At 53.0% G+C, this 27,826-nt stretch overlaps 2 pseudogenes; both read right to left on the bottom strand.

Annotated features, from left to right (window-relative positions):
* Window positions 1-8,749: 8,749 nt before the first annotated feature.
* On the bottom strand, window positions 8,750-10,367 carry LOC144374666 (chondroitin sulfate synthase 1 pseudogene; annotated as a pseudogene).
* On the bottom strand, window positions 10,170-26,587 carry LOC144374667 (chondroitin sulfate synthase 1-like; annotated as a pseudogene).
* Window positions 26,588-27,826: the final 1,239 nt, after the last annotated feature.

The raw sequence follows: 27,826 nt of genomic DNA on the forward strand, positions 1-27,826 counted from the left end.
CAAGGTCAGGCTTAGATAGGAGGTGGACCCCCAGCATCAGGCCAAGGGCAGGAATGCCTGATGGGTGGGGGTCTGTTCAAGGTTGGTGAAGGAGGAGGAAGGCAGGGAGGGGGTCATCAGGGCTTCTGCCAATGGCTCGGTGAGGTGCAAAGGTTCAGAGGTTGCTGCTAAGTGACTGAAGCCACAGTGTGGGCAGAGGTGAGCCATCAGGGTCTCCTCTGCAGGGAACAGTGTCAGGAGGTGGAGCTCGTCTGCAGCTGGTGAGGGCAGATCAGGTAGAGAGGAGTCGTGGACACGAAGCAGAAGGGAGGGAGAGCAGGGCTGCAGGTGGAGGGAGAGCAGGGCTCTTAGCCACAGCCCAGAGAGTCCTGATCTGGCTGAGGATGGTGGAGCTTGAGTTCTAGGGACAGCTGGGTACTAGCACTCAGGCACAGCTAGATGGCTGAGTGCGGGGCACATATGGCCTGCATGGCTTATTTTTTTATTTTATTGAGATAGTATTCACATTACAGGGGCTGGGGTTGTGGCTCAGCCGTAGAGTGCCCGCTTAGCGTATGTAGGGCCCTTGGTTTGATCCTCAGCACCACAAAAAATAAATAAACAAAATAAAGGTAGTGTGGTCAACTACAACTAAAAAAATATTAAAAAATTCACACAACATAAATTTAAGCTCAAAGTGAAAAATTCAGTGTTGAGTGCTTTTTGCATTCACAGTGTTATACAACTTGAAATTTCGCCTAACTCTTGACACATTTCATAGCACCAAGCAGTCACCCCTGTTCTTCCTTCCCTCGAGCTGGGTAACCACAACTCTATTTCCTGATTCTATGGATTTGTCTTTTCTGGACTCTTTTCTAGATGGAGTCCTGCACTAGGTGTCTGTTTTTGCTGATCATACTGTTTTCAGAGTTCATCCATGTTAAAGCATGTATCAAACTTTATTCCCTTTGGGGCTGAATAGCATTCACCCTGTGGATGGACCACAGTTGTATCATTCACCCACTGACGGCCCTGGGGCGCTCCAACTGTATGGCCATTGTGGGCAATGAGGTTGTCGACATTAAGTGTTGTTGAGCACTAGTTGCGGTCCTTTCTGGCAGGTGCTGGAGGCTGGAATTGTGTGTCCTGTGTGATTCTGTGCTTAACTTTTGTGAGAAGTTGCCCTTCCACATTTCATAACCTCACCAGTCATACAAGAGGGTTCTAACTTCTCCACATCCTCATCAACACCTGTTATTTTTCTTTTTGAAATTTAACATTCTAGCAGATTTGGAGTGGTACCTGGAGTGCTGGTTTTGTGTTTATTTTTCCCATCATTCAGGGGCTTCAGAAGGTGGAGTTTACCAGCGGGGTGGAAAATTAATGTGTCCTGCCAGAAATGGGGTGAGATGGGGGCAACAGGCCTGTGGAGATCACACAATACGCTGAGGAGGCCAGGTGCTTGCTGTTGACAGGAGCTCTCACTGCTGGACCAGCATGAGAGACAGCCCTTCTTCCTCTATCCCCATAGTCCCTGCAAAGCTGGGTCAGTCCCTAGATGTGTGCACATGCTCAGATCTGCAAACCTGCACCCTAGGGTCACAGAGTCAATGCAGCGTCTCCCAGAGTGTGGGGAGGGACTCAGGGTAGGAGTCCTGACCAAACAGCTATGGACAGATCCTTCCTGGAACATGAGTCTGGAATTAGTGTCCAGAAAAAAAAAAGCCCACACTTTGGAAGCCTTGCTATTGTTAAGGCATTTGTCTTTTCTGTGAAGCTTACTGATTCCTCACCCTTACTTTCTACACATACTCTGGGAATTCCTACACACACTTGGGCAATGCTACAGGAATTCAGGAAGGTGCAACAGGGCTGGGAGGAGGATTTTTGCCCCCTGGGGGCTGTGTGGGAAACTGGGAAGGTGTCAGCTTTGGACTGGGTCATGGGCTTGGTCACCTTGTGTAAGAGCTTGTGCATCTAGGGAGGCCATGATGGTGGGGGACCCTCTGGTGCAGGTGGCACTGGGGGCCAGCACCTAAACCTCAGGCTCTTTCTTGGATTTCTCTTGGGAGTGAGCAGAAGGAAGGACACAATGTGGGGACATTTCCTGTACTAGATGTTGATGGGAGAGTGTCAGGTGAACCTCATTGATGGTGTGTGGGAAGGGACCCCATGCTCAGATGCTCAGCCCCCGACTCTGGAGGACCACAGAGAGAAGATGTGTTCTGCTAGAGGCTGTGCTGATTCCGACTGCCAGGCCCTCCTCTCTGCCACTGTGATCACTTCCCCATGGGACTCCAGAGCCCAGGCACAGGCAGAGAGGGCTCCAAAGGTGGGAGGGCTTGTTTCCTACCACCAGACCCTGAGACTGGAGGCCAGCACCCTGCTTGGCTGTATTTCCTGCTCTCTGAGCCTCTGCCTGCTTTGTCGATCCAGGTTTTCTCATTTCCATGGCTGGGTTCTGTCTGGTGACATGGAAGTGAGAGGAATACAGGCTGCAGTGGTCTACCAGGAAGCCCATCTATCTCCCTAAGGGAGCCCTCACTTCCCAGATCCTGGGTCTAGCTGCTGCAAGCTGTACAGAAGGGTCAGTTTGCCCTCTGGTGGCCAGTTCTGTCCTTGCAGGCTGAGGGAAAAAAGCAGAGGACCCCTCCTTAGGCCGGACCTCTGACTCTATTCAGCTTAGCCCCCAGCTCAGTGTCCAACCTTGTCTTTGACATGGTAAAAACATTCTGGCTTTACGTTCATCCTCAGGGAAGCCACTTACCATGTGCTGAGGCAGCCCCAGAAGAGGCTGGTCTGTCCACAGGGGCTCAGGTCTGTCCACAGCCACAGGAGGGAGCTTGGAAGTGGAGTTCCCAGCCTAGCCTTCAAAAGAGACTGCAGCCCTAGCCACAGAGACCTGGGTCCTTGGTAGCTGGCCAAACCACACCTCAGAATTTGATCCAAAGTAGGAGTAAGATAATCAATGCTTATTTTTTTATTTTGGGGGCATGGGGCCAGAAACATGCCCCCCTGAAGCATGTCTTTGGCATATTTCAAGGTGAAATACCGAGAAGCTGCTGAAAAGATGCCCTTTGTAACTGAGATTTACATCCATCCATACTAGGAAAAATGGCAGATGCAGGTAGGACTTCCTGTTTGACACTCATTCCATTTCTGCCTGGAAGAGTTTCTTCTGCAGAAAGAAGATGGGGCTCTGACACCTGCCCAGTCAGAGGTGGTCACATGTGGCTGTGCTATGGAAGTTATCAGACCATAGGACAACCCTGGCTCCTTCTGCACCTCCCCCAAGCTTCTGCAGCCAGCACCACTGCCTGGGCCCTAGGAACCCAAAGCCCCCATCCACCATCCTGCCCCTCCCTGGGCCTCTTGAAGGAGTGTGTGCCTCCTGTGTTTAGGCATATAGTGCCTAAATTACCACATAAGTTCCCTATTAATCTGTCTGTTGCTCCGTTTCCTTCGTAGCTTAAAATGATCAAAACTTGAGAGGGAAAAGAATAAGTCAAGAACTTCCCTACAGGGCTACTGGGTTGCATGGTAACAGGTGACTCACCCAGGAGCATGGATGCTCCTGATGATGAGGGCAGTGCAAAGACTTGTTTGGGAGCACAAGGCTGCTTGGTGTTTTTAGGCATGAGAGGCAGCGTGTGAGACGGTGGCTGCTCATAAACTCCTGACACTTCACCACACAGGCACCTTCCTGGGCCGAGGAGGGAAACAGAGGGAAACAGACCATGGACAAAAACCACAATGCACAGGAAGATTCAGATCATAGTTCAGGGAAGGAAATACCAAGGAGATGTTTGCAGGGCCTCGGAAGTGAGGTCGGATAGTCAGGCAAGTCCTTGGAAGGAGTGACATTTGAATGGAAGGGGTTGGGGAGATAAGAAGGATAGAGAATGAAACAGACTTTATTATTCCCTGTGTGAATCTATATGACTGCATGACATATGCATATGACTGCATGACATATGACTACCACACCTTGTGGATGAGGAGACAGAAGTTCCAAGAACTAAGGCAGCTTGTCTGAGTCCCACAGCTACACAGATGGTGAGTACCTAGGTCCACTGGTCCAAGGTCAACCCAAGGTGACTACATCTTCCCCCATGCCTGACTGTAAGGGAAAAGCCAGCTTAGGTGCCATAGGTATTAAAGGCCAAATTGATAGTGGGTACCCAACTGCCTGGCCTTAGGTCACTCTCCCTCCTAGGCAGGCTGTGCCTATACAATGCCAAGAGAAAATGCTGAGCATGTGAACACTCTTGTGGGTCTGTGGAGTTGGAGCACCTGGATTACTCTGTCTACTCTGTCTCAGTGGGTCCACAAATCAAAGCAAACCAGGTATTTGTATGCCCATTTTCCAGATGAGAGAACTGAGGCTCCAACAATGAATGGATGAACAATCATGGTCACAGTTAGTTGTTGGGCAACCCATCCCCAGGCTCTTTCCACAGATCCTCATCTCTGTGGCCCATGTCATTGAATCATTAATTCAATTACACACTCATTCGACAATCCCTTAGTGAACATAGCTGTGGTATGGGCCAACTGCTGAGTGGAGGAACATGAGGACCACCTACCCTGGAGGAATTCACAAACTGGTGGGGGACAATTTGGAATTTATACTACTGCTCCCTGCCTCAAGTTCCTGGAGGTCAGCACCACCCACACAGACCAATAATGTCAGATGCAGCACAGGAATCTCCCCCTAAGCTTGGGATAAATTTAACCAACAGAAGCATCCATGTGATGCTTCAGCTGCCTGTGCTTGGCCACTTTGGCCACGTCACAGTATTTCATTGACCCTCAGTGCCTCTGAGACCTGAGGGCTATGGTTGCCCATCTCACGGTGATTCTGAGAGACATACACAGTCTGCCCAGACTCCACATAGGCCAAAGGCAGCAGACCCAGATATAAACTCATCCTTCTGCTCCCATCTCTATACCCAGCACAGACCTATATTGACCCTAGGGAATAACAGCCTCACCACACAGCAGGTCTAGGCTGGGTAAGCCCCTCAATGTACAAGGAAGATGTCAGGGTCCAGTAGCTGATGGGTCCTGGGATGAGACAAGGTTCTCAGAGTCAGAAGGGGGAGAGAGACTGGCTTTCTCTATAGCAAAAGTCATACCCCAGAATAGCACAGGTGGGTGTGGGGGATACTTAGGGAGGGGACTCTGGGGCTCTAGAGGAGGGAGAGTGAAGTGGCTGCTCAGGTCTTGGGGAGGGGAATCAAGTGGCTATTTGGGGCTCTTGTGGAAGGGAGAAGCAGAGCCAGTAGCTCCTCCTGAGTTGAGCAGGTTGACTCTCCCATCTGGTCCATGCCCCCAACTGCAAGAACTACAAAGGCACCAGGAGAGTATCCTCCACCAGGTCTGGACAGGAGACACCAATATTCTTCATCCCATAGTACTCTGACTCCCAGCCTGTACTTTCCATGTCACAGGTCCAAAAAAAGTTTTCAAGCCAACTAGAAACTTGAACTTCTAGGAGTATAGGTTACATAGTCACTGTCCACTGAAGTGCCCACTGACATTTAATGTTAGTGAACTTTATCCTTCTTTCTGACACATCAGCTTCTTCAACAGGGTCTCTGTCATTCCTGCGCCATTTTCCCTGTCTCCAACCTCATCTCCAGGGAATTTTCCTTCTGTTGTCTGAATCCTTGAGAATCTCACAGAATGCCCAATCTTCATCCCCTCTTCAGGATGGCTTTCTATGGTTCTGAAGAAACCACATGTCATGACCTCGAATCAAAGCTCCCTCTGAGGCTCCTCAATGAGATATGCACGAAGAACAGTTCTAAATCAACCTGGATCCCTCACACACATGAGATTGGATGACTCTCAAAGTAGCACTGACATGGTCTAGGAAGGTTGCTTCTTTCTCAAAAACATTTTGTTGTGCAAAGTCCTCAAGAGTCAAGAGATTGTTTAAAAGCACCTTGCATGAGAACTCCCTCCATCTGGGGTGACCTGAGGAAAATGCTCACTTATTTGGCCTTCTTGAAGAATTGTAGAGAGGCCATGGGAACATAAACACAGAGACATGGAAGAGAGTGCTAGGGTCACAGTCAGTCTTCCTGAATGACTGCCTAGTTACCTGGAATCTCAAACCAATCTGTTAGGTCAATAATTACACAGAATTACTCTAGACCAGAGGGGCTCTATGCAGAAGGGATCTAGGCCTATTTCCTGGGGTTCCAGACATTCCTAATTTGTACCTGTTGTCCTCCCATGATTATTACTACTGTCTTCTCCACTCCCAGTAAAGTCCCAGTATAGATGATGAATTTTGATCACTCAATCTCAGATAACTGTCAAACAACTCAGTGATGATTATGATTAGAAGGAAGAATGAGATAAAGACAAGGACAATGATCATGACTGAATGATTTTCCTTAACTCATCACATCAGCTGTCTTTATCTACAGGCTGAATCTCTCCATTACACAATATTGTTTTCTCATTTTCTGAGGGCCAGGCCTGATGCTGAAGGCTAATAAACCCTACGTGTCACTGACCTTGTAGATGAGCAAGATGGTATAAAAGATTTCATTCAGCATTCAAGGGGAGCCCCTGGGAGTTCCCTGAGCCACTTCTGCTTCTCTCCTGTTAGGGTGCATGTCTAACTCCTGCCTCTGGCCTTGGACTCCTCACATCCTGGGGACTGGTGCCAGATTCCATCCTAGGAGTCTGGGATGCAGCTGCTTCTTCCACAGCACCCCCATATGTGCATGACTCTCTGACTAATCAGGACCCAGAAGCTGTGGTTTCCCTTAAGGGCTGTCCCAGGTCTCAGGGAGAAAAAAGGGACTGTCCCTAAACATAGTATCCCCAGTTATACCAACGCTCAGCCTCAGCTCCTCTCCCCCCCACACCAGCTCCTGCACCTTCAGCAGATGCCTCACCACAGACCACATCCTCACAAGGTGACCACACTCAGAAATTTGGAAATTCAGATTTGGCGGGATCCTGGAGATCCTCATGGGGCTGGGCAGGCATATCCCCAGCTGTTGCAGCTGCAGCTCTAGATGCCCATGCCCTCCCCTGCTCCAGACTGATATACACTGAGAACTGAATTCTGGCAGTGAGAGAGGAGTCTGGGTCCAGCTGACCCTTTTCTCAGTGTCCCTGGAGCCTGGAGTGTCTCTCCTTTTGAAAAGGAGTAGGTATGCTATTCCAGTGCTCCCCTGTCAGAAGGACTTGCGCTAGCCTCCTGCTGCCTCATTTCTACTCACAGTCCTCAGAGACTCTCCCTGTGGGTATAAGGTGTTCATTCTTCCTAGGCCCAGTTGTCCTCAGCTTCCTGCTCCTGCCATCCCCAATGGCTCTTCTCAACTCATGTGATTGTCCCACTGCAGGGTGGGGAATTGGGGATTCTGAGACAGAGGATGACAGTATTGTTCTGGGGACATAAGAATGGTTCTGAGTCTCAGAATTCTCAGTTAGAAGCTAGCTCTGTAGAACCAAGCCCCTTTGGAGAGGCTTCCAAGATCTTAAGAACCCTGCCTCCTCTGGCAATATTTGGGGAGGAGAGTATTCCCTACCTCAGCTCTCCCCAGGAATTGGGAGAGACTGTTTTCCCCTAGTAGAATATATGCTATCACAGACTCACTGACCTGAAAGGGATATTCTAGTACCTTCTGTTGATCACATAGTAGAGGTACAGAGAGGGAGTTTTTCTTGCATAAAGCACACAGCAACTTTGTATAAACTCTGTGGCCTGGGACTTTAACAATATCAGCCAAGACCTGGGAGGACCAGACATTTTAAAACACCTGGCATGATGTGATCCTGAAACTGGATGGTAGTTTTTTAGGCAATTTTAATTCTTTAACTTCAATCTCTCCATCCAAGTTCTTAGAATGCCTGACATGGACAGTCCAATATGGGGCAGCAGAGACCAGACATGGGAGCTGAGAGCTGGAAAGAGTTGAAGCTCTTCATGGGGGAGCCTAGACATCCAGTGGCAGGCTGCAGGGTTGTTACAGGAGGAGGGATGCAGGGATACAACTCTGGTTCTGCATTTTCTGCAGTGTTAGTTTTCCATCATCCTAACAAACACCAGAAATAATGAACTAATATGAACGAAAGGTCTCTTCTTCCTTTCAGGTGTCTACATTTTGGTCCATGTGCAGTTGACTACATCACTTTGACCCTGAAATAAGGGAGTCTATCATGTTGGGCAGCACATGGTAGAGAGGATCTGCCCACCTCATGGAAGGTAAGGGTAAGAGGAAAAGAGAGAGAAATGGGGACTCCTTTAACACCTTGAAGGGCACACTATGACTGGAGACCTCCAAAAGCCCCAGGTCTTAAAGGTTTTGCCATCTCAACACAGCCATAAAGCCAGACTGCAACATCAAGGACCCTTCTACCTGCACTTGCTGCTCTACTTCCTGCTCCAGAACTTGAGATGGCTTTTAAAAAACTTGTAAAAACAGACAAAAGTTAGAAACTGTGCAATGTTAGCAAAACAGAATCTTACAGTGTTTTGGTTTTTTATTACAATAATATTTCATGAGAATGTTCATGTTTTTGCCATAGGACTATAGACAAGGGACCTGGAAGGAAATGAAAACAAATTTCATCCAAGACTTTCAAATCAGAATTAAGCTGGTTTGCCACATCATGTTCACAAGGAAGATGTTTTCAAAGGCAAAGACTAATCATAATTTTGTTCACAAATCTCAATTTAAAGGAGTCCTATGTAAGAAAAACACTTAGAAATTATATCCTTGCATGGACTTCAAAAGCTGATATTACAAATATTTTTTAAAAAATAGATAATTAAAAATATTTTGTCCAGCAGAGCTGGACATCAGGCTGGCTGCTACTGTAACTTGGATCATTTATCTCCAGTCACATTTCAGCTAATTGCCGCATGGAACCATGTGATGATGCTTTGGACCCCAAGCACACTTTGTATTGTTTGGGATCCAGATTGGAGTCATAGAAGACAAAGTGTTGGACATGCACTACCCCTACCTCATGGATTCTTAACATCTTTAAGCATACTTGGAGAACATTACTGAAAATGTCCACATCCTTCAGCCCCAGCCATGGATGGAAATTGCCACCCACTTTTACAAGATGTCCCTTATAATTACAAGTAATGCCAAACCCATAGTTTCTCCAGAAGCCAGTTTTTGAGTAAAAGGAAAAAAAATGGTTGTCCCTGGGAACTTTCCCATCATAAATAATCTTTCAATCATACTGTCTAAAGATGATTGTGGAATATGTTTATTGGCCCCAAACTCTATTTGTTCAACACTGTTGCAGGAGTTCCATGGTAAACACCAGGTCAACTTCACAGAAGAAGTGCAAAGATTTATTATGAAATGGGAAGATCTTACCCTGAGGGCCAGAATAATTTCAAATTCTGAAGATGAAAGCAAAACCTTCATATCACCTTTAGGGTACTTCCTGGTATAATTTCTCATCAGTTCCTCTAGTTTGGCCTTATCAGGGTTGGAATCAGAATTAAAAAGTAGTACAACCACTTTGGTGTGCTGACTTGGGGTGGGACATGTCTTTCCTAAGTTTTCCAGAAACCTCACAAACATGTCAAAATGTCCAGATAATGGCACCAGTATATGACATTTTCATCTTTGACCTCTTTATGTTTGTCCTTGGATCCAGGGAACTAGAAGGGAAAAAGCTACTTCAGGGAATTGGAGAGGAAGAATAGGTATCCAGACTTCTGGTTGATTCTGTTGGCCAGATCCTGAGTTTCTAGTTCCTCATGCTCCACTAACTGGATCTTGCTGAAAATATTCTGTAGGTCTGCATGCCTCCTCACAGCAACTGACATCTTTCCTTTATACTTCCTGTGTACAAGCAGTAGGTTCAGAATGTACTCTGCCCCAAACATGGGATTCACCACAGGACGATAGCCACACAGATCTCCTTGAAGTCCATGATGCATATCCGGGTCTTGGTGGCGGCCTTGATCATTTCCACTACCTACATGATGATGTCAACCAAGGCTTCCATCTAGGCTGAGTCCATTCTTCTTGGGAGGGAGGGGTACAGGGTGGCTAACGGTCCACAGCCAAACACAAATTCTTCCCAGTCAGAAATTCTCATTGCAGAACTTTCTCTTGAGGGCAGGACTGAAACCTCATGAAGGAAGTAGGAATTCCTATGCATGGTCCTCTACACATCTATGTGTTGCTGTATTTGCTCATTAGGATGATTTCTCAGTGGATCTGAATTGTGTGATAACTCTGCTCTGTAATTTGGCAACTGAGAATGTAGCTGTGCAGTTTGTACTGGTATCTTGGGTTTTTGTTCAGGGTGAGCATGATAGCTTAGTGAATCTTACTGTTCTGGAGATCTCAGATGTACCCCTTCTTGTTCTGTTCAGAATGCTCATTAAAAAAAGCTGATATATCTCACAAGACCCAAAACATTTCTGTAGTGCTCAGTCCTGTCTGCCTGAAGAGCAGGGACTCAATGATATTTAAACTCCTCAGGAAACTCTTCAGATGATCTCTGTTGATGTAAAGATCATCATCTACTTCCAGATCACTGTCCAAGCAGTGCTCAAGCATATACTCGAGTATCATGAAAGTCTTCTGGGGTGGGTAAGTGCAATCCACACCCCATAGTGGCACAATTGGAAATGGTACAGGTGTGTCTTAACACTCACTAGAGAAAAACTCCACTTTCCCAGAAATTGTTTTAGGTGGTATTCTGAAGGCAGCCACAGCAGGAGTCTGAAGTATTTCTGGGTGGTCATGACTCCCACAAAGAGAAGTTTCCTGTCATGCGAGGCTGCCACTGGGCCAAGCCTTGTGGCCATAGCTGTGCCCTACAGACATTATCTTGTGCCCCACAGGCTTGGGATCCTTTTGCCCACCAGCAGTCCTTCAGGCTAGTATGGCACCACTAACCCCTGGTTTCAGCTCTGAAGCACAGGGTAGGACAAGCCTGTGTGGCCAGCCCAAAGCCCAGCAGGAGTCAGATATGAGGCAACAAGCAGAGGTAGGCTTGCTAACTTGCCTGGAGCCATGCCCACACCAATCTGCCTATAGGGCCACTTTCACCGCCTATGTTCAGAAGCCCTCCCACCACAGCTCCCAGCAGCAGAGACTGGTTGCCCTCATGCTAGGAAGCCTGGTCCCAGCTTCTCAGTGGGTGCCTAGGGCCATCCTTGCCCATGGCAACCCTGGAGCTGATAACAGGCCTGGTGCCAAAGCTTCATTATGCACACCTGCCTGCACAACAGTGACCTGCTCCTTTAAGAAGGGAACATGCCCTGCTCATGCAAGCTGCCTCTCCTAAGCAAGGCCACCATGACTATTCAAGCTTTGGCAAAGAAGTGTGGGGCCAATGAAAATTCATTGGCAATGGCACCTGCTCAGAGATCTTGGTCCTGTCCTTATGGTTCCCGGGCAGGCTCCACCCCTGTTCTCCATGTGGCCTAGACTGCTGCTGCTGCTGGTGCACATGGCTCACCATTGCCCTTTGATTTATTTTGAGTTAATTTTTGTGCAATGTGAGAAATAGGGTCTAGTTTTATTTTTCTACATATTCCACTATGACTTTCTATCATTCTGTTTCTGTGATAGAGTCAGAAGCTTATGGGAACCTGTGAAGCCATGAGCCAAAAATTAATCTGCCCTCCTATAACTTGTTCCTGTCACGTAAAATGGTCACAATGAAGAAGATCTGACCACCACAAATGGGACAGTTGCAGAGCACATTAGTGTTTCTTGTAGTTCTGCCCAGCATGAAATACTGAGGGGAGTCCTAAGACTTAAGAAGGGTAAGAGATGGGAACTTGAGAACCTGGGAAATTAATATCTCTGCTAAAGGTACTTACATAGCTGAACATAAATCCTAACAATGACATATCCTTGTATTTTAGTTTCTAACATATTATATTATAAATTAAAAACAGGAGAAAAAATTTCATAGTTTGAATCAATAATGGAAATGAACACAAAAATTCCAGTGTGCACATCATAATTGTGACAACAGCATCATAAACAATAAGGAAGAGATGAGGGTAGGAAGAGAAGGAACGTGGTAATAGAACTCAGGCATATGTTGGTATTGATGTAAAACACATAGAAACCACTATAAAAATGAATTTCAAATATAGATAAAAGGATATAAAAGGTAACAAAAGTGGTATGATAGGGAATAAATAAACCAATCAAAATGGAAGCTGCTAGTGGAGCAGTGAGGAACCTAAAACAAAAAAAAAACACATGTAAAAAACAGCCCATTGGCAGAAGTCTTTCATTATCTGTGATGACATTAGATGGAACAGATGAGTCTTGGTTTCTAAATACCTAAGAAGCCTGCGTCCACACAAAGTTTCACACAATTTCTCTACAATATTGCATTAGGGAGATAAGCTTGGGTTTGATGGATTCTCTTCTAACAGAAACAATGCACCTGGTAACACAAACTTGACCTGCCATGACTTCCCATGCTCTGTCAATGCCACCAGTCAGACACAGGACAGGACACCTTTTGGCACAACTGGCACAGAATGAGGCTGGACACCCTTGCAATAGGCTCTCCAGTGACAGAAGATTTGGGGTCCTCAGGAGGCGGGCTGTGAAACCTAAACAAGAAAGAAGCAGTGGAGGGGCATTCAGAGGAATCCAGGAGAGAAGCTGGGGTTGTACAGAGTTCAGGAGTGAGGCCAGTCCTGGGAGTGAACAGGAGGAATGGGCATCAGGAGAGTTTAAACTTTGTCTGAGGTTGCAGTAACCACATTCTGAGGGTCAGACTAACACATGGTCACCCCCAGGACACTGGCAAGAGCCAAAGCACAAGAGGACCTCACCTGTAAAATGCACTGAAGGAAGCTGATTGTATGTGTAAGCATGGCAGACCATGCTGGTTGAATTTCCTTAGGGAGAACATGCTAAAGTCCAGATGCTGTAGGAGAGATCACAGTGTGAGAAGATGGGGCTCCTAGGAACTATTTCCTTCTCCCAGCATGACTGCATGTGCCTCCTGCTAATCTCAGAGGACTATTTATCACTGACCAGAAGTCATCCCCGGGAAGGCTTCTCTATTCTTGGGTCCTCTAAAGATACCTACACAGTTTTCTCTGGCATTTCCTCCCACCTCTAGCCATACATACCTTTCCTTAGAAAGAATTTCCTATGTGGTCTTGCATGAGGGAGGGGGGCACATGGTAACTTCTCCCTCCACCCTGGCTAAGGCTGTATACAACTCCCAGAAACCCAGAAGAAATGGGTCTCCCGCCATCAGGGGCGACTCTCCTCTACACTGCTGCAGTTGTATAAGATCTCCACTCCTATACCCAGGTGGGAGGCGTGTCTTGCCTGGAGGGGCGAGTCCCCTCTACCCTAGCTGCTACAGTATATGAAGGTCTTCCCACTAGAGGGGGAAGTCTGCTGTACCCTGGCAGCAGCAGTATAGGAGCTCCCCCTGACATCCAAATGGGAAGGATCTCCCGCCTAGAGTGGTGAGTCCCCTCTACCCTGGCTGCAGCTGTGTATGAGCTCCCCAGACACCCAGATGAGAGGCATCTCCCACATGGAGGGGTGAGTCCCCTCTAACCTGGCTGCGGCAGTATACAAGCCAGGTGGTAGAGGTCTCCCACATGGAGGGCAAGTAACCTCTACCTCTATATGAGCACCCCAACGCCCAGTGAGAGGGCTCTCCTGCCTGGAGGGGCGAGTGGCCTTCTACCCTGGCTGGGGCGGTATTCTAGCTCACCCCAACTCCCAAGTGGGAGGGCTCTCCCACCTGGAGGGGCCAGTCCCCTCTACTTTGGCTGGTGCCACATAAGGGCTCCCAGGCACTCTGGTTGGAGGTGACTCACATCTAGAGGGGCAAGTACTCTATCCTGGCTGCGGGAGTATATGAGCTCCCCCTGACACCCAGATGGAAGGGGTCTCCTGCCTGCGATGGTGTAGGGGCTCCCCTAGACACTCAGGTGGGAGGGGTCTCCCGCCTGGAGGGGCGAGTCCCCTCTACCATGGCTGCAGCGGTATATGAGCTCCCCCTGACACCCAGGTGGGAGGGGTCTCTTACCTGGAGGGGCGAGTCCCTGCTACTCTGGGTGCAGTGGTATATGAGCTACCCCCAACATCAGGGTGGAGGGGTCTCCTGCCTAGAGGGTCGAATCCCCTCTACTTTTGCTGCAGCGGTGTAGAAAATCCCCCAGACACCTAGATGGAGAGGTCTCTCGCATGGAGGGGCAAGTACCCTCTATCCTGGCTGTGCTGGTATCTGAGTATGCCAGACACATGGGGGAAGGAGTCTCCTGCCTGGAGGCGCCAATCACCTCTACCCTGGCTAAGGTGGTATACAAAATTTCAGTGACACCTAGGTGGGAGGGGTTTCCTCCCTGGAGGGGCAAGGCCCCTCTACCCTCTCTGCAGAGGGTATAAGAGTTCACTCAGACACCCAGGTGGAAGGGGTCTCCCGCCTGAAGGGGCAAGTACCCTCTACCTGGCTGCGGGGGTATATGAGCTCTGCGCGATGCCCAGGTAGGAGAGGTTTCTTGCCTGGAGATGTGAGTCCTCTCTACCACATGGGGCAGTATGCTAGCTCCCCAACACCCAGTTGGAAGGGGTCTACAGCCTGGAGGAGCGAGTCCCTGCTACCCTGGCTACAGCTGTATACAAGCCCACCCGCCACACACAGGTGAGAGGGGTCTCCCTCCTTGAGGTTAGAGTCCCCTCTACCCTGGCTAAGGCTGAATACAAGATCACCTTGACACCAACGTGGGAGAAGTCTCACGCCTGGAGGAGCTAGTCTCCTCTATTGGGGCTGCAGCAGTATAAGAGCTCACCACGACACACAGTGGGGAAGGATCTTCTACCAGAAGGGGCAAGACCGCTCTACCTTGACTGCAACGGTATACAAGCTCCTGAAGACACCCAGGTAAGAAGGGTCTCCCGCCCTGAAGGGCAAGTTTCCTCTACCCTGGCTGCAGGGGTACAAGAGCCCCCTCCGACACCCAGAAAGGAAGGGTCTCCCACCTGGAGGGGCGAATCCCCTCTACCGTGGCTGCAGAGGTATAAGAGTTCCCCCAGGCACCCAAGTGGGAGGGGTCTCCTGCTTTGAGGAGCAAGTGCACCCTATCCTGGCTGTGGAGGTATATGAGCTTTCCAGTCACCAAGGTGGGAGGGGCCTCTTCCCTGGAGGGGCGAGTCCCCTCTGCCCTGGCTGCATAAAAGCTCTTCCACCATACCCAAATGGGAGGGGTCTCCCGCCTGAAGGGGCTAGTCCTCTCTTCCCTGGGTGTGGTGGTATACTAGCTTTCACTGACACCCAGGTGGGAAGGGTGACACCCTTCCTGGAGAAGCTAGTCCCCTCGATCCTGGCTGAGGCAGTATACAAACTCCCCCCAAACGCAGATGGGAGGGATCTTTCACTTGGAGGGGCAAGTCCTGTCTACCCTTGCTGCTAGGTATAAGAGATCCCCATGACACCCTGGTGGGAGGTGTCTCCTGCCTGGAGGGGCAAGTACCCTCAACCCTGGCTTCAGCGGTATATGGTATATCCCACTCATACACCCAGGTGGGAGGGGTCTCCCGCCTGAAGGGAAAAATCCCCTCTATCCTGGAGGCAGAGGTATAGGAGCCCCTCAGACACCCAAGTAGGAGGGGTCTCCCGCCTAGAGGGGAGAGTCCCCTCTACCCTGGCTAAGGTTGTATACCAGCTTCCCAAGACACCCAGGTGGGAGGGGTCTCCTGCCTTGAGAGGTGGGTCCTCACTACCCTGGCTTCAGCGGTACATGGGATCCCCCACCTAGACATCCAAGTGGGAGTGGCCTCCTGCCTTTAGGAAAGAGTCCCCTTTACCCTGGTGGCAGAATATAGGAGCCCCTCAGACACCCATATGGGAGGGGTCTCCTGCCTGGAGGGGCAAGTCCCCTCTAGCCTGGCTGAAGCTTTATAGGAGCTCTCCTGGACACCCAGATGGGAGGGGTCTCTCGAGTGGAGGGGCGAGTCCCCTCTACCCTCACTGAGTCTGTTTTATGCACCCCCGACACCCAGGTGAAGGGGGTCTCTGGCCTGGAGGGGCAAGTCCCCTTTACCCTGGCTGCAGCAGTATATGACCTCCTCCCAACACCCAGGTGGGAGGGGGCTTCTGCCTCGAGGTGCGACTACCCTCTACCCTGGCTTTGACTGTATAGAAGCTCTCTCTGACACCTAAGTGAGAGGGATCTCTCGACTGGAGGGGTGAGTCCCCTCTACCCTGGCTGCAGTGGTATATTAGCTTTTACTGAAACCCTGTTGGAAGGGGTCTCCTGCCTGGAGGGGTGAGTCCCCTCTACCCTGGTTGTGTCGATATAAGAACTCCCCCTGAAACCCAGGTGGGAGGAGTCTTCCGCCTAGAGGGGCGAGTTGCCTCTACCCCAGCTGCAGCTATATATGAGCCCCCCTCCCAGACACCCATGTGGGAGGGGACTCCTTCCTGGAGGGGCTAGTCCCCTCTACACTGGCTAAGGCCGAATACCTTAGGTGGGAGGGGTCTTCTGCCTGGAGGCGCTAACCCCCACTACCCTGGCTCTGCTGTATAGCAGCTACCGAGACAACCAGGTATGAGGAGTCTGCCGCCTGGAGAGTAGCATCCCCTCTACCCTGCATGCAGCGGTTTAGGAGCTCCCCTGGATATACAGGTGAAAGGGGTCTCTGGCCAAGAGGGGCGACTTCCTTCTACCCTGGCTGCAGCCGCATAGGAGCCCATCCAGGACACCCAGGTGGGAGAGGTCTTCCGCCTGGAGGGATGAGGCCCCTCTACCTTGGCTGCAGAAGGTATATGAGCTCCCTCAGACACCCAGAAGAGAGGGATCTCCTGCCTAGAGGGGCGAGTTCCCTCTACCCTGGTGGTGGCAGTATATGAGTTCCCCCCATTCCCAAGTGGGAGGGGTCTTTTGCTTGGAGCAGCGAGTCTCCTCTACCTTGGCTGCTGGCTTATAGTAGCTTCCCCTGGCACCCTGGTGGGAGGGGTCTCCCACCTGGAGGGGCAAGTACCCTCAACTGAGTTGCGGTGGTATATGTGCTCTCCCTGACACCCAGGTGAGAAGGGGCTCCCGCCTGGAGGGGCGAGTTTTCTCTATCCTGGCTAAGTTGGTATACAATTTTCCCCTGACACCTAGGTCAGAGTGGTCTTCTGCCTGGAGAGGCGAGTCTCCTCTACCTTGGCTTTGGAGGTATAGTAGCTCACCACTACACTCAGGTTGGAGCAGTCTCTCACTTGGAGGGCGAATTCTCTCTATTTTGTCTGGTGCCATATGAGAGTTCTTAGGACACCCAGGTGTCCCTGGCTGCAGCAGTATTCAAGTTCTCCTCCAACACCCAAGTTAGAGGGGTCTACCAACAGGAGGGGCGAGTCCCCTCTACCCTGGCTGCAGAGGTATAGGAGCTTCACAATACACACAGGTGGGAAGGTTCCCCTACTGGAGGGGTGATTCCCTGCTACCCTGGCTGCAGCCATATATGACCCCTCCCACCGGGCACCCAGGTGTGAGTGGTCTGACGCCTGAGAGACAAGTCCCCTCTTCCAAGGCTAAGGCAGAATACAATCTGGGAAACCTAGGTGGGAGAGCTATGTTGTCTGGAGGAGCTAGTCCCCTTTCTCTGGATATGGCAGTGTATGAGCTCCCACAGACACCCAGGCGGGAGTGGTCTCCTGCATGGAAGAGGGAGTCCCCTCTACCCTGGCTGTGGCTGTATGCAAGCTCCCCCTGGCACCATGGTGGGAGGGGTCTACTGCCAGGAGGGGCAAGTACCCTCTACACTGGCTGCGGTGGTATATGAGCTCGCCCCAACACACAGGTGAGAGAGGTATCCCGCCTGGAGGGGCAAATACTCTCTACCCTGGCTAAGGTGGTATACAAGCTCCCCCCACACATACACCCTGATGGGAGTGGTCTCCCCCCTGGAGGTGGTGATATAGGACCCCCTGTCTGTGGTGATATAGGACCTCCCCCTGACACCCAGTTGGGAAGTGTCTTCCTCCTGGAGCAGAGAGTCCCCTCTACCCTGGCTTCAGACATATACAGGTTCCCCCAGACATCCAGGTGGGAGGTGTCTCCCGCCTGGAGGGGCAAGTCCCCTCATGCCTGGCTAAGGCGGTATACAAGCTCCCCTAGAAACACAGGTGGGAGGGGTCTCCCGCCTGGAGTGGTAAGTCCCCTCTACCCTGCCCGCAGCTGTATATGGGCTCCCCTGACGACAAGGTTGTGAGATCTCCTGCCTAGTGAGGCGAGTCCCCGCTATCTTGTCTGCAGAAGTATAAGAGCAGCCCCCTCATAGCCAGATAGGAGGGGTCACCTACCTGGAGGGGCGTGTCCACTGTACCCTGGCTGCTGCAGTGTAGGAGCTCCCATGACAACCAAGTGTGAGGAGTCTCTAGCCTGGAGCTAGAGTCCCCTCTACACAGCCTGCAGCAGTATAGAAGTTTCCCTTAATACCCAGGTGGAAAGGGACTCCTGCCTGGAGGGGCGAGTCCCTGCTACCCTGGCTGCAGTGGTATATGAGCTCCCCTGGACACTCAGGTGGAAAGGGTCTCCCGCCTGAAGGTGCGAGTCTCCCCTCTACCCTGGTTGGGGCATCATACTAGCTCCCTCAGATACCAAGTTGGGAGGGTCCTCCCACCTGGAGAGGCAAGTCCCCTCTATCCTGGCTGTAGAGTTATATGATTTCCCCCAGACACCCAGGTGAAAGGGGTGTCCTGCCTTGAGGGTCGAGTCCCTGCTCCCCTTGCTGCAGCTTTATATGTGGCCCCTTCCCACACCCAAGTGGGAGGGGTCTCTTGCCTAGAGGGGAGAGTCTGCTCTACCCTGGCTGTGGCAGGATTAGAGCTCCACCTGAAAACCAGGTGAAAGGGGTCTCCCTCCTGGAGGGGCCAGTCCCTGCTACCCTGGCTGCAACTTTATACCTGACCCCCAACACCCAGATGTGAGTGGTCTCTGGCCTGGAGGAGCAACTCTCCTCTACCCTGGCTGCAGCGGTATATGAGCTCCCCCTGACACCCAGGTGGAATGGGTCTTCCACTTGGAGGGGCAAGTCCGCTCTACACTGGCTGCAGTGGATACAAGCTCTCCCAGACACCCAGGTGGGAGGGGTCTCCTGCATGGAGGGGTGAGTCCCCTCTACCATGGCTATGGTGTTATAGGAGCTTCCACGAGTACCCAGGTGGGAGGGGTCTCCCACATGGAGGGGCGAATCCCCTCTAGCCTGGGCTGCTGTGGTTTAGGAGCTCCCATGACAACCAGGTTTGAGGAGTCTCCCGGCTCGAGGGTAAAGTACTCTCTACCCGGCCTTTGGTGGTTTTGGAGCTCTCCTGGATACCCAGGTATAAGGGGTCTCACACCTGGAGGGGCGAATCACTTCTACCCTGACTGTGACAATATAGGAGCGTCCCCTGACACCAGGTGGGAGGGGTCTCCCTCCTGAAGGGGTGAGTTCCCTCCACCCTGGTTGCAGAGGAATAGGAGCTCCTCCCTCAACACCCAGGTAGTGGGAGGGGTCTCCCCCCTGGAAGGGCGAGTCCCCTCTACCATGGCTGTGGTGGTATAAGAGCTCCCCCTGATACACAGAGGGGAAGGGTCTCCAGCCTGAAGCAGCAAGTCTCCTCTATCATAGCTGGGGAGATATACAAGCTCCACCAGACACCCAGGTGGGAGGTGCCTCCCACTTGGAGGGGCAAGTTCCCTATTCCCTGGCTAAGGCGGTATATAAGCTCCCCCCAAACACAGTTGGGAGGCATGTCCCTCCTGGATAGGCGAGTCCCCTCTACCCTGCCTGCAGCAGTACATGAGTTCCCCTACCCTGACATACTTGTGGGAGGGGTCTCCTGCCTGGAGGGGTGAGTCTTCTCTACCTTGGCTGGAGCGGTATACTAGCCCCCCCATACCAAGGATGGAGGGGGTCTCCTGCTTTTAGGGGTGAGTTCCCTCTACCCCAGCTATGGTATAGGAGCTCTCCCCAGACACGGAGGTGGGAGAGGTCTCCAGCCTGGAGAGGCGAGTCCCCTCTACCCTGGCTACAGAGACATAAGCATTCCCCAAGACACCCTGGTTGGAGGGGTCTTTCACCTGGGAGGAGAGAATCCCCTCTACCCTGGTTTCAGAGGTATATGAACTCCCCCCATACCAAGGTGGGAGAGGTCTCTTGCCTGGAGGGGCGAGTCCCCTCTACCCTGACTGGGGCTGGTTACAAGCTTCCCCTGACAACCAGGTGAAAGTGGTCTCCCTTCTGGAGGGGCGATTTTCTGCTACCCTGGATGCAGCTGTTTGGGAGTCCTCCCCCCCACACACAGACACCTAGGTGGAAGTAGTCTTCTTCTTGGAGGAGCAAGTCCCAACTACCCTGGCTGCAGCATTATATTAGCTCCCCTACCCTGACACTCCGGTGAGACGGGTCTCTTCTCTACTCTCCCTGGGGTGGTATACTAGCTCACATCAACACCAAGATAGAAGGGGTCTCCTGCCTTTAGGGAGACCTTAGCTGCTGAAGTATAGGAGCTCTCCCCAGACACCCAGGTGGGAGGGATCTCCTACCCAGAAGGGCAAGTCCCCTCTCCCCTGGCTGTGGCAGTATAGGAACTCCCGCTTCACTCAGGTTACAGGGGTCTCGCGACTGGATGCGTGAGTCCCCTCTACCCTGGCTGCGGCGGTATAAGAGCTCCCCCTGACACTCAGGTGAAAGGGGTCTCCTATGGAGGTGTCAGTATCCTCTACCCTGCCTGTAGTGGTATATGAGTTCCTCTCGAAACCCAGGTGAGACACGTCTCCCACTTGGAAGGGTGAGTCCCTTCTACCCTGGCTGCAGCCATATATGAGCTCCCCCAGAAACCCAGGTGGGAGTGGTCTTCCGTTGGGGGGCCAGTACCCTCCAACCTGGCTGCAGTGCTATAGGAGCTTCTGCCAACACCCAGGTGGGAGGGGTCTCCTGCCTAGATGGGCGAGTCCCCTTTACCCGGACTGCAGCAGTGTATAAGCTCACCCGGACACCCAGGTGGAAGGGTTCCCACCTGAAGAGGCTAGTCTCTTCTACCCTTGCTGTGGTGGTATACTAGCTTTCCCTGACACCCAGGTGGAAGGGGTGTCCTGCCTTGTGAGGCGAGTACACCCTACCCTGGCTGCAGAGGTATAAGAGCCCCCACACACACACCCAGGTGGGAGAGGTGTCCCACATGGAGGGGCGAGTCCCCTGTACCCAGGCTGCTCCAGTATACAAGCTCCCCATGACACCGAGGTGGAGGGGTGTCTGCCTAGAGGGGTGAATCTCCTCTATCCTGGCTAAGGTGGTATACACGCTCCATGCAACACCCAGTCAAGAGGAGTCTCCTGCCTGGATAAGCGAATCCCCACTACTCTGGCTGCAGCAGTATACAAACTCCCCACCACCACCACCACCACACCCAGGTGGGAAGGGTTTCCGGCCTGGAGCGCGAGTCTTTTCTACCCTGGCTGCTGTGGTATAGGAGCTACCCATGAAAACCAATTTAGAGGGATCTCCCGCCTGCAGGGGTGTGTCTTCTCTTCCCTGGCTAGAGTGGTATATTAGCTCCCCCCCCCACCACACACACCAAGGTGTGAGAGGTTTCCCCGCCTTGAGTGGCGAGTCTCCTCTACCCTGGCTGCTGCAGTATAGAAACTCTCCCGCCAACACCCAGGTTAGAGGGGTCTCCTGACTGGAGGGGCAAGTCCCCTCTACCCTGGCTGCGGGGGCATAAGAGCTTGCAGACACCCATATTGGAATGGTCTCCTGCCTGGAGAGGCAAGTTCCCACTATTCTGGCTAATGTGATATACAAGATCCTACGGATACTCAGGTTGGAGGGGTCTCCCGCTGGAGGAGCCAGACACCTCTAATCTGATTGAAGCGGTATACTACCTCCCCCCGGACACCCTGGCTGCAGCGGTAAAAGAGGGGTCTCCCCTCTAGCCTGACTGCAGCGGTATAAGAGCTTTCCCCAACTCCAAAGTGGAAGGGGTCTTTGGCCTAGAAGGGCAAGTTCCCTCTAGCCTGGCTGTGGCAGTATCTGAGCTCCCCCAATTCCCAGGTGGGAGAGGTCTCCCGCCTAGAGGGGTGAGTCCTTTCTACCCTGGCTTCAGTGGGATATGAGCTCCCCCTGACTCCCAGGTGAAAGGGGTCTCCGCCTGAAGGGATAAGTCCACTCTACCCTGACTGCGGCAGTAATGGAGCCCCGGGCCACCCTCAACACCCAGGTGGGAGAGTTCTCTTGCCTAGAGAGGTGAGTCCCCTCTACCCTGGCTGCAGTGGGATATGAGCTTCCCCAGACACACAGGTGAAAGGTGTCTCCCACCTGGAGAGTGGAGACCCTGTTACCCTGGCTACAGTGGTATAGGAGCTTCCCCCCCCCCAACACACACACACTCAGTTGGGAGGTATCTCCTGCCTTGAGGGGTGAGTCCGCTGTATCCTGGCTAAGGCTGAATACAAGCTCACCTAGACACCAAGTTGGGAGTGGTCTTTCGCCTGGAGGAGAGAGTATCCTCTACCCTGTCTGCTGAGCTATAGGAGCTCATAGGAACACACAGGTGGGAGGAGTCTTCCGCTTGGAGAGGAGGGGCAAGTCTGCTCTACCCTGGTCGCAGAGGTATAGGAGCTCCCCCACACACACATAGAGGCATAGAGGTGGGAGGGGTCTCCGGACTGGAAGGGTGAGTTCATTCTACCCTGTCTGCAGAGGTTTAAGAGCTCCTGGAGTCACCCAGATGGGAGGTGTCTCCAGCCTGGAGGGGCCAGTCCCCTTAACCCTGGCTGCAGCAGGATACAAACTCCCCCCAAAAACCCAGGTGGGAGGGGCCTCCTGCCTGGACATGAAGGCCCCTCTACCCTAGCTGAGGCGGTGTATCAGATCACCAAGACACCCAGGTGGGAGGGGTCCCTCACCTGGAGGGGCTAGTCTCCTATATCCTGGCTGTGGCAATATATGAGCTCCCCTTGACACCCAGGTTGGAGGGCCTACCAACTGGAGGGGCGAGTCCCCTATACTCTGGCTCTGAGGGTATACAAGCTGCTACAGACACCCAGGTGAAATTGTTTTCCTACCTGGAAGGGAGAGTACCCTCTATCCTGACTAGGGCAGTATAGGAGCCTGCCCACCAGAAACCCAGGTGGGAGGGGTCTCCTGCCCATAGGGTCGAGTCCCCTCTACTCTGGCTGTGGCAGTAAAGGAACTCCCTGAAACAACTAGATGGCAGCGGTCTCCTGCATGGAGAGGCGAGTCACCTCTACCCTGGCTTCAGCAGGATATGAGCTCCCCCAACACCCAGGTGGGAAGGGTCTACCGCCTGGAGGGGCGAGTCCTTTCTACCCTGGTTGAGGAGGTATAGTACTTCCCTGAGACATCAAGGTTAAAGGGGTCTCCACCTGGAGGGGCGAGTCCCTGCTACCCCGGCTGCAGCTGTATACTAGCCCCAACCCCCCAGACACCAGGTGGGAGAGATCTCTTGCCTGGAGAGGCGAGTTCCCTCTACCCAAGTTGGGGTGGTATACTAGCTCCCCCCGACACCCAGGTTGAAGGGGTCTCTCGCCTGGAGGGGCGAGTCCCCTCTAGCCTGGCTGCAGAGGTATATGAGCTCCCCAACACCCAGGTGGGAGGGGTCTTTTGACTGGAGGGATGAGTCCCCTCTACCCTGGCTGTTGCGGTATAGGAGCTAACCCCAATACCCAGGTTGGAGGGCCTTCGGCCTGGAGGCGCAAGTCTCTTCTACTTTGGCTGGTGCCATATAAGAACTCTCAGGACTCCCAGGTGGGAGGGGTCTCCCTCCTGTAGGGGCGACTCCCCTGTACCCTGGCTGCGGTGGTAATTGAGCTCTCCCTGAAACCCAGGTACGAGCAGTCTCCCGACTGGAGGGGCGAGTCCCTGCTACCCTGGCTGCAGTGGATACGAGGCCCCCCACCCCATAACACCCAGATGGGAGGGGGTCTTCCCCCTGGAGGAACGAGTCCCCTCTACCCTGGCTGTTGTGGTAATTAAGCTCTACCTGACACCCAGGTAGGAGGGATCTCCCAACTGGAGAGATGAGTCTCTGCTACTCTGACTGCAGCAGTATAGGAGCCCCCACATGACACCCAGGTGGGAGGGGTCTTCGGCCTGGATAGGGGAGTCCTCTCTAGCCTAAATGCAGAAGTATAGGATCTCCTACACACATACCCAGATGGGAGGGACCTCCCCTCTGGAGGGGTGAGTCCCCTCTACCCTTGCTGCAGGGATATAAGAGCCCCCTCCGATACCCAGGAGGGAGGGGTCTCCCGCCTGCAAGCGCAAGTCCCTTCTACCCTGGTTGGGGCGGTATACTAGCTCCCTGACCTACAGGTGGGTGGAGTCTCTAGCCTAGAGAGGCGAGTCCCTGCTTCCCTGGCTGTGGTAGTATATGAGCCCCCCCCCCAGGACACCCAGATGGGAGAGGTCTCTTGCCTGGAAGGTCGAGTCCCCTCTAGCCTGGCTTCAGCAGTATAGGAGTTCCCCTGGACACCCATGGGCGAGGGGTCTCCAGCCTGGAGGCAAAAGTCCCCTCTACCCTGGTTGGGGCAGTTTCTAGCCCTCCCATCCAGGTGGGAGGGGTCTCCGGCCTGCAGGGGCAAGGCCCCTCTACCCTGCCTACAGAGTATAGGAGTTCCCCAGACACCCAGGTGAAAGGGGTCTCTAGTCTGGATGGGCGAGTCCCTGCTACCATGGCTGCAGCTGTATAGGAGCCCTCCACTGGATACCCATGTGGGAGGGGTCTCTTTCCTGGAGGAGCCAGTCCCCTCTACCTGGCTGCAGAGGTGTAGGAGCTTTCCCTGACACCCAGGTTTGAGGGGTCTTCTGCCTAGAGGGGCAAGTCCTCTCTACCATGGCTGCAGCGCTATAAGAGCTTCCCCAGACACTGACGTGGGAGTGGTCTCCCGAATGGAGGGGTGAGTCCACACTTCCCTGGCTGCTGTGGTATAGGAGCTCCTCTTAACACCCTGGTGGGAGGGGTCTCCTGCCTGAAGGGGCAAGTTCCCTCTACCTTGGCTATATGGTATAGGAGCTCCCCCCAACACACACCCAGGTGGGAGGGGTCTCCTATCTGGAGGGACGAGTCCCCTCTACCTTGGCTGCAGAGGTATAAAAGCTCCAACCCCCACACCCAGTAAGGGAAGGTTTCCTGCCTGAAGGAACAAGTCCCCTCCACCCTGACTCTTGCAGTATAGGAGCTCCCATAACAACCAATTGTGAGGAGTCTGCTGCCTGGAGGGTACAGCCCCCTCTATCCTGCCTGTGGCAGTATAAGAGCTCCTGCAGACACCCAGGTGGAAGGGACCTGACACGTGGAGTGCTGAGTCCCCTCTACCTGGCCGGTATAGGAGCTCCCCCTGAACATCCAGGTGGGAGGGGTCTCCCATATAGAGGGGCGAGTTCCCCTCTACCATAGCTGTGGCGGTATACAACGTCCCCCTGACACCCTGGTGGGAGGGGTCTCCCACCTTGTACAGCAAGTAACCTTTATCTAGCTTTGGGGATATATAAGCTCCACCAGACACCCAGATGGGAGGGGTTTCCCGTCTGGAGGGCAAGTCCCCTCTACCTTGGATAAGGGAGTATATAAGCTCCTTGGAACACCCAGGTGGAAGGGGTCTCCCTCCTGGAAGGGCAAGTCCTCTCTACCCTGGCTGCTGCTGTATAGGATCTTTCCTGACACCCAGGTGGGAGAAGTCTCCCGCCTGAAGGGTAGAGTCGCCTGGATCCTGCCTGCGAAGGTATAGGAACTCCCCCCTGACACCCAGGTGGGAGGTATTTGCCACCTGGATTGGCGAGTCCCCTCCACCCTGGCTGCGGAGATATAGGAGCTCCTCGCAACACCCAGGTAGGAGGGGGTCTCTTGCTTTGAGGGGTGAGTTCCCTCTACCCTGGCTGCACCAGGTTAGGAGCTCCCCCTGACAACTAGATGAAAAGGGTCTCGGCCTGGAGGGGCCAGATCCTGCTACCCTGGCTACAACTGTATATGAGCCTCCCACACACAAACACACATAGGTGGGAGGGGTCTCCTGCCTTGAGGTGGCGAGTCCTCTCTATCCTGGCTAAGGACCCTTTTACCGGCTCCCTCCTGTGACTCACTTCTGTTGCCCTTATGGTGTGGTATCCTGATTCATTCTGGCCTGGGTTCTTCAAATGGATCCTGGTTGCTCACCACACCATCCCAACCTCCACACCACAGGTATCCCCTCACAGCGCCCAATTTTGCCCCTCCTTTGGTCCAGATCCCTCACTGAAGATCTATTCACCTGGGGCAGAGGAGCGGAATTGGCTGGCCTCTGCGCTCTGAATGTTCCCTACGGGAAACAGCCCTGCCACTTGCCTGTATCCCCTTTGCGGCCTGAACCTTGATGCCTGGCAAATTAACAGGCGCCTTGCTCCAACCCAGCCCTGAGAGATCCCCTCCCTTCCCTCCACTGCCCTCTTGCCTTGCATGCTGCCCATATCCCAATCCAGCCTTTCCTATCCCTGACATTTGCACTCCAGTCCAAGGGCCTGACCACTCACCTGATCCCCTTATCATGTTCCTCATGTCCCTTGGTGTAGTGTGGAATCTCTTCACACTGGGTCTGACCTAAGGGCCCCTTGCTTGGGCCCACCAGCATGGTCCCCTACGTGCCCCTTGAACTTCCCACTGTATCCTGGACCTCCTGCAGCTCTTTCTAACTTTCACTTTGTGTTTTCCTCTGACAATCATGTGTCTCCTTATCCTTGGGTCCCTCATCCTGGGTCGGTCTGGTGAATCCCTTGCCACTGCTCCTGGTTTGGGTCCTTGCTGTTGCCCCTCTGCACACCTACCATGAACCCCCACCGTGCCCTCCCTTTGCCCTCCTCCTGGCCCCCTTCCTTTGCCAGACCTCCTTTTGCCAGGTCCTTAGCCCTGGTTCTCATCTGGACAAGGACACCTTATGGGAAACAGAGCCGTGTTCCTCAACTAGGCCCCTTGCTCTCCCTGGATGCTTGGTCCTTCACCTGGAACCCTGACACCTGGCAGTGACCCTGGGCCTGCAGCCTGCCTGTGCCCTGCTGGATCCCCTGCCTTCCTTCCCAAGTCTTGTCCACTGTCCTGAGACCACTGCCCACTGTGTCCTCTTTTGGCCCTCCTTTTGTTCCTGTCCCTGCCAAGCCCCCTTTCCTGATCCCTTTCCCAGGATTCATACCCATGCCAAGGGAGTGGACCTGGCTTGTTAGCCCTTCTGGCTCCCTAAGGAAAAAAGTAGCCCTGCCCCTTGCCTGGGCCCTTTGGCCTCCATCAGCCCAGGTCCTACTCTCCAACCCTATCCGTGGACCTGGGCCTTGAGGCTTCCTCCCTGTGCTCCACCATCTACTCTCTCTCCTCTCCCTACCCTCCCCAGCCCTGCTCTGGTCCAGGTGCCTCCCTGAGGATCTACTTTCCTGGGGCAGAGGAGTGGAATTGGCTTGTCTCTTTTCCCTGAAGGCTCCTATGGGAAACAGAGCCCTGCCCCTTGACTGGCCCCCTTTGGCTGCCTGAAACCTGACACCTGACAATGGATATGGGGCCTTGTTTGGATCTTGATCTGCTGGATTCCCTCCCTCCCCTCCCCTGCCCTCTCGCCTTGCATGCTGCCCCAACCCAGCCCTCCAGAACCCTGACCCTTTGTGCTCCAGTCCCTGGGCCTGGCTCCTCTCCTGGGTCCCTTACTGCTTTCCTTTGTTGTGTGGCATAGTGTTGTATGGCTTCGCATGGCATCGCTTCGTGTGGGATCAGACGTGAGAGCCCCTTTCTTGTGCCACCTACCTTGTTCCCCTCAGTGCCCCTTGTGCCGCCCACCCGCCTGCTGTCTCCTCATCCTCACGTTGCCCCTTCCTCCCCTTCCCTGCTT

The sequence above is a fragment of the Ictidomys tridecemlineatus genome, unplaced genomic scaffold, assembly GCF_052094955.1.
Source record: "Ictidomys tridecemlineatus isolate mIctTri1 unplaced genomic scaffold, mIctTri1.hap1 Scaffold_81, whole genome shotgun sequence".
Lineage (NCBI taxonomy): Eukaryota > Metazoa > Chordata > Mammalia > Rodentia > Sciuridae > Ictidomys > Ictidomys tridecemlineatus.